This window comes from Gossypium arboreum, chromosome 10 (genome assembly GCF_025698485.1).
Source record: "Gossypium arboreum isolate Shixiya-1 chromosome 10, ASM2569848v2, whole genome shotgun sequence".
NCBI lineage: Eukaryota > Viridiplantae > Streptophyta > Magnoliopsida > Malvales > Malvaceae > Gossypium > Gossypium arboreum.
In genome coordinates, this window is record NC_069079.1 from 117,648,724 (window position 1) to 117,663,941 (window position 15,218).

Below are 15,218 nucleotides of genomic sequence, written 5' to 3' on the forward strand. Positions count from 1 at the left end.
AATAGAAGCTGTGCACCAGGTAAGAAACCGGAAAAGAGGTGGTGAGTCCATCGGACTGCTTAAGTACCAAGCTCCCTTCGGATCCAATCCTAGACATGCATACCGCCATTGCCACACCTTAACGTCATGGATATTTCTAGGAAACCGATTTGATTAAGTCATTTTTAAGAAAAGTGATTAATTTTGGAAAATACTTTCATTGCGGAAGCTTTGCTTGTTGTCGTGTTATTTTGAAATCAATTGTTGTTTTTGAAAACGTGCCCTAAAGCTATCCAATTTCAACAGTTAAAATAAGTAATACCTATCTTAGTAATACATATTAAAACCATCAAAAATAATTAAGCGGCCTTATTACATTTAAAAACCCAAAACTTCAAACGTAAATAAAAGGATGTCCAGTTCACCAGAAGAAAATCAAACTTTGAGCGGGTGGCCACTCAAAATCCCTCACGACTCCAAGCCCACTATGGTTGGGGATTTCTGCGTGGATGAAAATAAAGGGGTGAGTTTGGGAAACTCAGTGTAAGGAAAACCCATTCAAAGCCCAAGTCACTCAAGCCCATTGGGCCTAAGCCCATTCAGTAATAAGATGATCTTGGGCGAGCCCTTTTAGATTACAATAAACCGGGCCTTAGCCCTTATTCAGATAACAATATGGCCCATAGGCCCATTTCAAAATACATGCAACATCAATAACATATGCAAGCCCATTTGGGAGACTACTCAACCCACCAACCACTACACTCCACCCGTACTAGCCATACACTCCATGTGGGGATAGCTCAACCCACCCAAATTTAACACTCCACGATTCTAAAGATTGCTTTTAGTTAACGAAAATTGAGGCAAAGCCTCCAAGACGTGGAAAAGCCACTTTCAGTACTTCCTCCGTCAATATCCAAATCCCATGCATCGATAATAACAACATGGCATGCAATAAATAACAACGATCAAACATGCATTTAGGTCAATTTAACCTAGGGGTATTTCAAGAATTTATCTACTAGGGTAAAACTATTAATTTTCCACTTTTAAAGGTATTTCAGTAATTTATCTATTTTAGGGTTTTCATGCATATTCCTACCTTTCACGTACTAACGTAATCACGTCGAGGGTTCTTACCGAATTGGGCCGTTGGCCCATCATTCCAATTTTGGCCCATTAAGCCCAAAAATATCGAGGGCACGTAAATCATACACTTTGCAGTCAAATTTTGCAGCTTACCAAAACATTAATCGATTTACCTCACGAGCATTCGCACACTCGTAAATCTACAAAATACCGGTTTTGGCATTTCGCTTTTCGACTTTTGCCGATCCAGACTAAGAAAGAGGGTGTTAGTTACACACCTGTTTGCGACGATATGCTGACGAGATCCACACACGAACCGCCTACAATTGGATTACTAACACGTTAATCTAACTATTCAAATACAAACTACGTATTAACCCCTTACAATATTCGGCCAACCAGACCTGTAGATCATAGTAAGCTTATAAGAAATCAATAAGCAACTCATTAACAAATTTTTTGTCAATGTTTACCACATAATCATAATTTCACTGCAAGCTGTCTTCCTGAGCAACAGTCACTAAATTATTTATAACTGGAGGTACGAAACTCCAAATCAAGTGCCGTTAATTTTCTCTGAAAATAGACTCATATATCTTCTATCCATAAAATTTTCAGAATTTTTGGTATGGCCAATCAATACCAGATTTTTATTAAAGTTTCCCATGTTTCACTGTTTGACTAATCTGACCACTCTTCATTACGAATTAAATTTCTCATTGTACAGAAATCAAAATATGTTCTCGTTTATTTCATTTGAAACTAGACTAAACAAGCTTTAATTACATAATTTATTCAGCTTCTAATTCATCTCCCACAATTTATGGTGATTTTCCAAAGTCACGTTACTGCTGCTGTCCCAAGCAGATTTATTACCAAATCACTCTTTCACACATACCTTGCATGCATGTTATTTAAACATGTATATCACCAATCAATCATCACATATCTATGATTTTACTTAAGTAGAATCTCCATTTCATCATTTTAAAGCACAACGTGTTAGCTGATTTTTCCCTTTAACATCTAAGGCACATGCATGCTCATTTGTTTGGCTCAACTTTACCTATCTTCCATTTTTCATCAAAAGAACATGAAACAACAACTATTTCCTTCATTTTAACACAACTAAAAATCAAAATATACTTCAAGAGTTAATGTAGAATCAAGAAGAACTCATGAACCTCAAAATAGAAACAAGGTACCAAGAACTTACCTTCAATTTTCCTCCTCCTAATGACCGAATACTCAAGAGCTTTCTCCTCTCCTTTCTCTTCTCTAACTTTAGGCTATGATGAACAGAGATGGACAAAACTTTGTTCTTTTCACCCCTTTTTCTTTTAATAAAACTTCATATTTCATCCATTTAATTCTTTAATACAAAAGACATGAATTTCTTATTATGAAACATTTACCTAAACCATTATCATGAAACATTTACCTAACCCATTATCATGGAATATTTACCTAATCCATTATCATGGAACATTTACCTAACCCATTATCAATTTGTATCAATTTGTACCATAAATTATGGATATCAAGTACTCATATTGTCTACAACAACATGATGGCTAGCCACTTCATGTAAAATGGGAGGTTTGTCATGCAAATCCTCCTATTTTGCACTCCTATTTATTTGGCCACCTCAATTTAGCTTATAGCATTTTCAAACATTTTCACATAAGTCCTATTTCATAATTTCACTCCCTTTTTCTTATGGAACAAAAATTAACTAAAATTATCGGGTTCTATCTTAAGCTTGGGCCTTCTAGAGACCCACAAACATAATTAAACCTATGCCAACATTCACAGAATTCCCAAAAATTGGGGCGTTACAATATCTGGGGCACCTAGTCTTCATCTTACTTATATTGAATTTACTATTTTTGATTACTTTATTCATTTCAAGATACGCTTCCAATAAATTTCCTTCTTATTGCATTTTCTATCTTTGATTAACTTATTTGTTTCGAGCTATGCTCCCAATTATTTTCTTTCTTATCCATTGTTATGACCTTTTTCAAGCATTTTGCATTGAAGTAATGATTAATGGACTAATAAAACTTTCACAAAAAAAGTTATACATATTTCTCTGAAAAGTTTCTAAATAGCACAAGAACCTGAAACAAGACTATTGTTTAGAACTTACCAAACTTAAGGGTTGGAAATATTTGAGTCCAAATTGAGATTATCTCTTCGGATTTTCGGTCAAAGATATCGGTTGAATAAGAAGACAAGATATCGTGTCAATAACACAAACGAGCGATGGCAACCCAAGCATAAAAGGGAATCATTCTCGAGAAGAGAGAAATGATATTCCTCTTTCATGCAAATATCAGGTGTACACATCTGGACATGACACTCGGGGAATGGTGTAATAGACCAAATTGATGGAAAGATTTAAATCCTATACCCCTGAGTTGCAGTGGGATGGATTGAAGAAGATGTTTTTCTGTCAAGGATACTAGCTGAGTAAAGAAGGCAGCATAATACGTCAGTGATAAAACTCTAATGAATAACGAGTGATGACACTTTAAGCTTTTAAAAAGGAATCATTTTCATGACATTTCTACATTTATATCATTCATAGCGCATTTTTGGTTAGGAGCATCTGATTCATTCTGATCATAGCATCCTAATCATTTGGCATAAACATAGGCATATGAAACTGAGTCTACAGGACATGTCCCCTAGAAGACGGTGTAGTAATACCAGTAAATTCACAGATCTTACCTCCTTAAGCAGTAGTGGAGCAGATAAAAAACGGTGAGCCTTATCCTCCTAAGTAGTAGGGAAACAGGCTGAAAATGACAGACCACCCTATCTCCCTAAGCAGTTGTGGAGTAGGTTGAAGACGGTGAGCCTTATTCCCCTAAGCAGTAGGGAAACAGGCTGAAAATTACAGACCCTATCTCCCTAACCAGTAGTGGAGTAGGTTGAAGATGGTGAGCCTTATCCCCCTAAGCAGTAGGGAAACAGGCTAAAAATTACATATCGTATCTCCCTAAGCAGTAGTGGAACAAATCAAAGACAGTGAGCCTTATCCCCCTAAGCAGTAGGGAAATAGGCTGAAAATGATAGACCACCTTATCTCCCTAAGTAGTAGTGGAGCAGATCGAAGACGGTGAGCCTTATCCCCATAAGCAGTAGGGAAACAGGCTGAAAATGACAAACTACCCTATCTCCCTAAGCAGTAGTGGAGTAGGTTGAAGACAGTAAGCCTTATCCACCTAAGCAGTAGGGAAACGGGCTGAAAATTACATATCTTATCTCCCTAAGCAGTAGTGGAGCAGATCGAAGACGGTAAGCCTTATCCCCCTAAACAATAGGGAAATAGGCTAAAAATGACAGACCATCTTATCTCCCTAAGCAGTAGTGGAGCAGATCAAAGACAGCCAATCTTATCTCCATGTAGCGGCAGTGGAACAGATTTAAGCCACTAGCCTTATCTCCCTGAAGTTGCAGTGGAGCAGGTTCAAGATACAAGTCTTATCTCCCTGTAGTTGCAGTGGAGCAGACTGAAGACCACAAACTTTATCTCCCTGAAGTTGCAGTGGAGCAGGTTGAAATTACCAATTCTTATCTCCTTAAAGTTTCAGCGGAGTAGATTGAAGCTACAAATCTCTTTTCCCTGAAATTACATTGGAGCGGATCGAAGCACCAGTTCCTATACCTCTGAAGATACAGTGGGTTGGAACGAGGTTACTTAAAAAGGAAGAAAAGAAGCGCCGAGACTCAGCAGGTCCAGGCAAAATTGGCCCTTTTATAATCTTTGCTCCATTCTCGTTACACGACAATGAGCAAAGAGGGGCAGCTGTAATAGGCCAATTTTGGCCTGGGCCCGAAAAAAATAATAACTGAAGCCAAAGGATGCAATCAATCGAAAACAAGCCAAAAAGGGTCAAATTGAAAGACAATCATTAAATTGTGGCCAAATAAAAAAGATGGAGAAAGCCAAGGGGTTATCAAATTTTGTTGACTTGGTAAAAGGCTAAAAATAGGAAGATATTATATTTATTTTTGTTTTTATTTATTTTTATTTATCTGATTTTATTATTAAATTAGTTAGGCTATTTTTAGTAAACCTCATGTATATAAATAGGGGTATTTTGTTATTTGAATGTGGGAGGACTTTGGTATTCTTACTTCAATTTGGAATTAGATTATTCTCTCTTTTCCTATTTCCATTGGAATTGAATTATTTTCTTTTCTTTTTTGATTACGTGGGAATTTTGTCCATTTCATTTCAATTTCTTTGTTTTTTTCTAAATTCGTCTAATTGCTTTTAGCCCTTCCGTTTTTTATTGTTTTGCAATTAAGTTTTCATTATTCTTAATTTTGGCCCTAAAATTTGTTTTGATTACATTTCGGTCTTCCTTGAAGCTGTGTGTTCCAGAGGGTGGAGATTATTACCCTTTTGGTCCCTCTTTGTTATTCGCACGTTCAAATTTGTCCATTTCCTTCTATTTATTTTTATTTGCCCCAAAATTTACTTTAAGGTTCGATTTAATCCTTTTTTTATTTTTGCTATTTTATTATCAAATTAACTAATTTAATATATTATTGCTATTATTATTATGTTTCTATTTATATTTATTTTGTTATTCTAATACTATTATTATTTATCTATTTATATTTCTACTATTATTATATTTCTATTTATTATATTTCTATTTCTATTATATACTAAGATTATTTTCATTATTATTTTTCTTATTTATGTTTTTTACTCTTGTTATTAACATTCTATTTATTTATTTATTTATTTTACATTTTTGTTATTATCTATTTTAACTTTTGTATAACGCTCATTTCAAATTTTTATACATTATTTACTTTAATATTTTCATATATTATGTATTTCAAACTTTTTTACACATTATATATTTTGAATTGTTTATATATTATTTTTAAAGAGTTTTATATGTTATTTTATCTTGAATGGATACTAATTTTTTAAAATTATTTTATATACTTTAGATCGCTTTTATAACATCCGTTTTAAATCCTTTTTATGTATTAGTTGCTTAGAATTGTTTTATATTTTATTTTAGATTTTCTTACTTTGTATTTATTTGTTATTTGTGATTCATTATTATAGCATTTTGTTTATGAATTATTACTTTGCGTTGTACATTATTATTCCATTGCATTTTATTCCCTTAAAAGGTCGTGTTTTAATATCGTTTAAGTTTTAAAATCATTTTATTCAAAAGTTTTCAAAGTGAGGCAATACTCGGTATTTGGCATCTTCGAGAAGATTGTGCCCTAACTTACTGGGTTCCAATTTTCCTCGTTGAATCTAAGTAACCGGGTACCCATTTTCAATCAAAACGTATAAGTTTCAAATAAAAGCTTATTCTCAGGAATTAGAGGTGTTGTGTCTTAACTCACTAGATATGACATTTTGTATCTCGAGATAAGGATTTCTAAAAAATAAAGGCAATGTTCTATGTTTGGAAATCCGAGAAATCGTGCCCTAACGTGTTGGGTTTCTGTAACGGCCCAAATTTTAGTGATATCGGAACAGTGATTTGAAATCACTAAATCTGACATGTGAGCTTAGATATTAGTAAGTAAATGTTAAGTGTGGTTTTAGAAATAATTTTGAATTAGTGAAATTATGTAGTATAGGAAGTTGTAGATAAAACGGAATAAAAACGAGGTATCGAGACCTCAAATTCATAAACCAAGCCATAAATATTTTTAAAAATATTTATGGAGTGTAAATAAGTTAGTAATAAAGTTTCGTCAAGAAATTTTAAGGTTTCGGTAGTTAATTAGGTGAAAAGGACTAAATTGAATTAAGTGCAAAATTATGAGATGTGATTAAATAGCTCTAGTAATAATTAAAAGAGGACTAAATAGGCAATTAGACACCTATTATTGGGCTGGACGACATGTGTGTGCAGGAAAATTAAAAATCAAGTGTGAACAAGGGGCAAAATTGGAAATAGGGTAATAATTTAATTGTAAAATATGATATATTAGGTAAAATCTAGAGTTTTCTTCATTTTTCTTCATCTTCATCAGATAAAAACACCATTAGAGAGCTTTTAAGAAGCTGGTTTTTATATCCTACAGCATGTAAGTTCAACTCTTGATTATTTCTTGTAATTTTTGTGTTTTTGAGACTTTTACAACTAGGTCCATATGTTTAATTCATTAGTTTTTGATTATATGGATAATTTTGAAAGTTTCCATGAACAAGTGCTGAAATTTTATGATGATTTGTCATGGAATTGAGGATTTAATTTTATTATATGATGATTTTATGAAGAGATTTTTATAGAAATCATTATTTAGGACCTAATTGTGAAAGTTGTGAAATTAGGGTTTTGTGATGAAACTTTGAATGTCAAAGGTTGTGAAATAGTTTATAATGTTTAAATAAAGTGTTATTTGAGAAGAATTAGTTCAATTGATGAATAAATTAAGTAGGGACTAAATTGTAAAAAATTAAAAAGTTTGGGGTAATAGTGTAATTTTAAAAATTTAAGGGCATAAATTGTGAAATAGAATAGAATTGTAATGGATGCTAATGAAGGAATGATTTTATAATTATAGATCAAGAAAACGAAGTGAATCGTGGAAAGGAGAAAATTCAAGAATAGTCCCTGAATTTCTACGACTTTTGCAAATTAGCCCAGGTAAGTTCATATGGCAAATTTAATGTTTTATTATGAAGATATTATGATTTTTAAGTATATTATTATAGATGAATACTATCAATTTGTAATAAGTATGAAATAATAGTTAAATAAAAGTACACATTAGTTGGAACAATGGATTTGAGTGCTTTCATTATGTGACCATGATGAATTGACGGAAAAGACGTGATAAGTGCGCCCGTTGAAGACCATAGCTGGGCTATGGCATCGGTGCAATGTGATAAGTGTTCCCGTATAAGACCATAGCTGGGCTATGGCATCGGTGAGATGTGATAATGTGATTCCGTATAAGACCATATCTGGATATGGCATCGGCATGTGATGTGATCCGTGTAAGACCATAGCAGGACTATGGCTTCGGTGTGTGATATGTGACAATGTGCAAGTCCATAGTTTTCGATGGCAATGTGTTAATGAAGCACTCAACTCCATTAGTTTTCCATAATTTGTCAATAGAAATAAATGAGAAAAAAAAAAGGGCCCAATGAAGTTAAATTTGTGAACAGGAATATTAAAATTATTCAAAGGAGCTTAATAATGGATTTGTGATTTACAGGGTAAAGTAGTTAAATTAAAAGATATATGATTGTGTACAATGTTCGATAAGATTTGTGTTTTTATGCCTATGAGATTACTAAGCTTCAATAAGTTTACTTGTGTGTGTTTGATATTTTTATGTAGATTGAATTAAAGTGAAGTTGGTAGATCGGATCAATACAACAAGGCACACTATCCAGATCAATTCTGGTAGCTTTTGTTTTATGTTTAAAAATTTATATGGCATGTATAGAGTTTAAATGAATTGAAGTAAAGATGTTATAAACTAGTTAACAATATTTTGTACTAAAACAGTTTTTGGTTAGTAGCAGTAGTTTGACTTTGAAAATTCACCATAAATTATGAAAATCTAATTAGAGGTTGAATAAAATATAAAATTAAATCTTATTGAGTGTAGTTTCTTATAAAAGAAATTATGTAAGAAATGGAATTGTAAATCATGAGATATAATAACTTTTGTGAGGTAAGGTCAGAGTGATTTCGAGCTCCCCTGTTCTGATTTGTAAAAATCATTAAAAATTGTACAAAAATAATTATGAGTCATATTATATATGTATGGATTCCTTATTTAGTTTATTTTTAATAGTAACAAACGGCATGGTTATTTGAATTCTGTACAGAAAGAATTTTGGTTCGTAGTGCACAGGGGTCAGAGTAGCCGAACCCTGAAACAGGGGAAACTTTAACTAATAAACTATACTAATTGGCCCAACCAAAAATTCTATAAAAAAAATTAGTAAGTAGATATATGCGTATAGATTTGGGAAAAATTTACGGAGTTTGATTTCGAGTTTTGTAACTCGAGATATGATTTTTTTAGCGACTGTGACGTAGTTGGACAGCTTGTCTGGAAAGTATGATATAAATTGTCTGAATTTGGTTAAGTGCTCAAAAAAGTTTAGTAGTGCCTTTTGCTCGACTCTGGCGACGGTCTCAGGTAAGGGGGCGTTACAGTTTTGGTTTTTCGTTGGACCAAATAATCGAATATCCTTTTGTAATTTTCAAATGTATGAGATTTTGGAAATCAAGAATTGATCGTGGTTTCGAAGGTTTAAAGAATCATGTCCTAACGTGCTGGATGTGATATTATATTCCTTCGAAACAAGAGAATTTTAATGCTCAATTTGAGTTATTCAAATGTTTTAAAAGAAATTGTATTTCAAAATATTTTTTTAAAATTCCAGACATAAGGACATTGTTTAATCAATTTGGTACCAATTCTGGGAATAACGAGGGTGCTAATCTTTCCTTGTATATAACCGACTCCCAAACCCATTTTCTCAAATTTCGTAGGCCAAAATCGATATTTTAATAAAATAAAATGTTTTATTTGGTGACCCGATCACACCTAAACACAAAGAATTGGTGGCGACTCCATACCCCGTTTTAAAGTCAATCCCCGTTTTTCAAAATAAAAATAGTTTCGACATATATATATAACGTGGAAAGAAAAAAAGAGATTAATAAAAAGAAAGAAATGTTGTGAAAATGTGCCATTGATTTTAATAGAAGTCATACCTTTTTATTTCAATTTTTTAGTTCAATTTTTGAAGTTTAAAAAATATGCCTCACCATGAAACATTATAATTATTTGGCTTTTTTTTTTAATAGTTGAAGAAGGGTTACTTTAGCACATGGGCAAATTCAGATGACTCGTAAGAGTTTTGATTCCTTAAAATTAAAAATTTTTATTTATATTTTTTAAAATTTTTAAAATTTTAAATTAGTAAAAATAAGATTTAATTATATTTTTATTATCGTAGAATTTATAATTTAATTTTAACCCCCATAAAAATTTTTTTACCTTTGCCCCTACATGAACACTTATTCGTGAGCTATAAATTGAAGACTTAAATGTGTCTTTTCTTATAAAAGTTTTGAGAAAATTTTTTATTGAATGTTGTCTGGATTCATTCTGATTTGTTAAAACATTTCAACACAATTATATTGTTCTAATTGAAATAAAGGCATTGTATACTAGAAATAATATTTTTAATTGTCTTTGCAGAATAAAGATGAAATAAAATATTCTTATAACATCTTACTTTTATAAATTTATATATATATTTGGATACACCAACTTTTTTATATAACAGTTGATTATCCCCAAAAATTAATAAGAACAGATTTCCTCATATACATTTCGAAATACCATTGGGTCTCTTATTATCACTCAAAATACTACAACTTCGCCATATAATTTGAAAATTCTACCAAGATCATGTCATTGTATTCTTATGAGAATTTTGTTAAGGAAGACCATAGAACAACCCCTACCCATTTTTCTCAAAACTTTCAATATAAACTATTGAATGCAACACTTGATGAACTTAAGCTTCCAAGAAGGTCTTGGACATGGAGTTAAAACCTCCACTTGTTTCAAAGCAATTCTAATGCGTTAACCTTATATATTACTTTTAAAAAAAATACTGATTAATAATTTATACTAGATTAAACTCCATTAAGATCGTTAAATTATTATTAAGTTTAAGTTTAGTTATCCAATTTTATAAAGTTACAAAATGGTTATTAAACTATTCGAAAATTTTCATTTAAGTTATTGGATTATTAAAATTACTGTTGTATAACATTTTTCGTCTGCACCGCCAGCACCAATCTGTAAACCAAAATCTGAACTTTCTTCTTCAATCTCCGACACTATCAGATCGGTTGAATCTAAGATATGTTCTTCTATTCATAGATAGATACTATTTCACTGTATTGTTTGTCAAATTGTTTCTTGAAGTTCGTTAACAATCCAGTGATTTAAATAAAAAATTTTGAATAGTTCAATAATTATTTTGTACTAATAATTTACAATTTAATAATTCAGCGGCCTTAGGTATAGTTTACACTTTGTACTAACAATTTTAAGGGATAAATTATATTAGGATAGTCCTAAAAGTATAATTTTTAAACACCAATAAAATAATGCCACATCATCAAAATTGAAAGATAACAAAGTATTACTATCTTCTCCAAATTAAATTAAATTAAATTAAATTACTTAAAATAATTATTTTTGAAATTATAAACAAACATATTTTTTCTTTTATAATTTTAATTTTTTCCATAAGTTAATATCTTTTATTTTATGAAACCAACTTTTAAAAATATTAATTTCTAGGCAATGATTTTTTTTCTTTTTTCATTTTCAATGATTTCATTTTCAGGTTGGGTAGTACGGATCAGAAAACGGTAATCATTCCATTCTAAAACCAACATTCTTAAGATCAAAGACCACTTTCACGGTTTCACCTTAATATTTCAAAATTTGAGCTGCAAGAAAAAATTATAATAGTTATAAAAGTATTATGAAAATTATTGGGTAATTTATTAAAGTTATATATTATATCTTTTATATTATTTCGACTTAATTTTCAGTATTATGAAAATGGATATAACCTAAAATAAGTCTTTCTTCAAATTAAGTTCATATAAGTTTTTATAGTTAAAGCTACAAACGGTTTGGACTATAAGGTTAATATTGATTATATAAATACAAAAAGTTTTTTTTGCACCATATCATTAGTATGATACCATTTAAGAAAATGGTGTCAAACACAAGCACCATAGCCAATCAAACACATTTAGGGATTTACAATTATTTGTAATTAGAAGATAGTGTAATTATTATCCCAGTAGTTACACTTCCATTCAAATGCTTCGTGTTGTCTAAATAGACCTTAAAGGATTTGTTATTATGCTAATAAAAAAAAAGATCATCTCAATATTTTATTAATAATTTAATGGAGGAGTGACCAAAATATCAAATGTTTACAATGTTAGTGAGCATAAAATATTTTTGAAGTTAAGTTATTTGGTGCCCAATATAATGACATGTTAATAGTTTTTTTCTTAATGATTTCATTATAGTTCTGATTATATCTGTTTTTTTAAATAAAATGTCTAAACTACCTATAATTTCTCCCAACTCATAAATAAGAGGATAATGCGCTTCATTATACTCAAACTCATATCTTCCTGCATCGATAATAATACTCATACAATCAGATAAGAAGGAACCTAGCTCCACCACCCATTTGCACACTTTTTATTATTAGTTTCAGTAGGAGCCAAGCCAACTAACGCATGTACTCTACATTTCTTTATCCCACAAAATGTAGATCCCTTTTTACTATTATTATTAGCTGTCACTTGATGGGGAAGTTCCATTGCTGGCTGAACGTCTGAAATTTTTTTAGAGTTAAATATTTTAATTAGAGTTAAAACGTAATTTTATTATATATTATTTAAAAATTAAATTAAAATTTATCATTTTAAGAATAAAATTATAATTTTACCATGTACTAACTTAAAATTTATAAAATTTAAAAGGCCACATATCTATAATGTTAATGAGTAAATTAAAAGATTTTGGAGTTAAATAATTGTGCCCAAAATAGGAACACACTAATAATTATGTGACTATTGATGTAATTTATCCTATAATTACAATCATGAATCATTTAACTATCTTTTCAAAATAAATTATCTATTTATTTATTGTTTTAATTTTCTTTTAAAGTTACGATATAATCACAATTATAACTATAGATAAAGCTTATATCTCAAAAAAAAACTCTTTAAGAAAATGCAAAAAAGAAAAAATCAATTAAGCATTTGTATTAAATTGCACCCAAATATATATTTATATTAAATTGCACTTAATTAAGTCTTTATTGTTAACAAAAAAAAAGTCAATTAAGTCCATCCGTTAATGGTTTTCATCATTGATTATGTTGATTGTTAAAATAAATTAATGGACTAATCAAATTGCGACATGTGTCACTTTTGATTTAATTTAATAGTTTCCATAAAAATATAAAATTGTTAAAAATTAAAATGATTTAAAATATTAAATTTAATATAAAATTATTAAAAACAATAAAAACTTATAATATTATAAAGATATAATAAAACAAAAAAATATGAAAAATATAACATTAAAGAGAAATTCAATTATGTAAAAAAAAAAACACACTCATGAACATGAGAACTAGAGGTGTGCATGGACCGGGCTACCTGGCCCAGCCCGAAGGCCAGCCCGAAAAATGAGAGGGTTTGGGTAAAAATATAGGCCCGAAATATAGATTTGGGCAAAAAACGAGACTCGTTTAGAAAACGGGCCAGGCTCAGGTAAACCTTTTTTGGCCCGGGCCTGATCTGGCCCTGCCCGAATTATATACTAAATATATATATTTTTTTATTTTTAATCATATTTACATTTTATTTTCAATTTTAATATAATCACTTTTTATTACATTTTCAATTTGTGTATTATTTTAAGAATTGTTTTAGTCTCATTTTTATTTGTTTTTTGTTTTAATATTTGTTTTTATGTTTTTAAATGTATTTGATTTATTATATTTAAAAAAATTTTATTTAATGAAATATGTAACACCCCTAACCCGTATCCGCTGCCAGAATAAGGTTTCGGAGCATTACTACCATTTGCAGATCACTAAAAAAAAATTCACTTAAATACTTCCCAATTCAATGTATCAATAACTATATTATCATTCAATCAATGGCTTGGCACTTGCCTAAGCATCAACAACAACACTTGTTAGTGTACTTACACATATTTCATATAAATTCTTATTTTCTCAATATGTCATATTTGAATTTAATACTCGTCTTAACTTACATATTTTTCTTATGTCAACATATAAAAGATAATCTCATATGTACATGTCATAATACATATCATTCTCTTACCGTTTCTTTAATAACATATATCATTCATTTCATTATGTTAACATTTCATGCACCATTATTTCCTTATATCTTAGGTATATTTATTTCGTAATAGTTCGTATTAAACTTAACATAATTTAAATTCCATGTACCTATACTTATTTCATTTATCTATCTTATTAATTATTTCATACAACTACTTTGTACATTTATTTCCATATGACCAATTCCTGTAAACATTTCACATTACCATTTTGTATAACCAATTCATTTAACCATTTGTTATATTACCTGAATATTAGTTGTTCAACAGATATCTTGGCATTTCTCTTCCACAATCTTATTTATCTTCGACATGATGCCATAGTGTCTTTCAACTATGGTCTTACTCATTTTCTGTCATGTTGCCATGGTATCATTCAACCATGGTCTTATTCATTTCCCCGTCACGTTGCCATGGTATCTTTCAACCATGATCTTACACATTTCATGTCACGTTGCCATGGTATCTTTCAACCATGGTCTTACACATTTCATGTCACGTTGCCATGGTATCTTTCAACCATGGTCTTACACATTTCATCTCAGGTTGCCATGGTATCTTTCAACCATGGTCTTACACATTTCATATCGAGAGCACACTCCATGAACCTCATCCTTACAAAGGGATTACCAGTCAAAGCTAAATCCTCGTAATATAAACTCATAGAGTATTGTTGGGATTACCAATCCGGACTAAATCCTCGCAGCGACAATTACTCTAATGAGCTTGGATCCGAATTACCATCCAAAGCTAAATTGGACCCTAATTCGGATTACCCGTCCTGCTAAATCCATTTTCCACATATTCTTCTGGAGGGCTATATCAGATAGGATCACCCGTCCGGGCTAGATCCTTTTTACCGTAAATTCCTTTTCAGAGATCCATCGAATTTTCTTTCCATTCAACAGGGATTTATTTTCAAGTTATATCGAGTATTTACCAATATTTCATCAATTATCATAAGTTGAATATTCAAATCATATTTTCATTACATAACCACATATTTCAAGTGTTTAAAAATACAATTCAAGTTACACAAACTTACCTCATTGATTGTTCGTGTTTTTGATTTCATTATTCTGATATCTTTTCTTTTCCATGATCAAGTCTCGCATTTGTGTCGTCCGGATCTTTATAAATAAACTTGATCATCATTTTCATTCATTTCATAT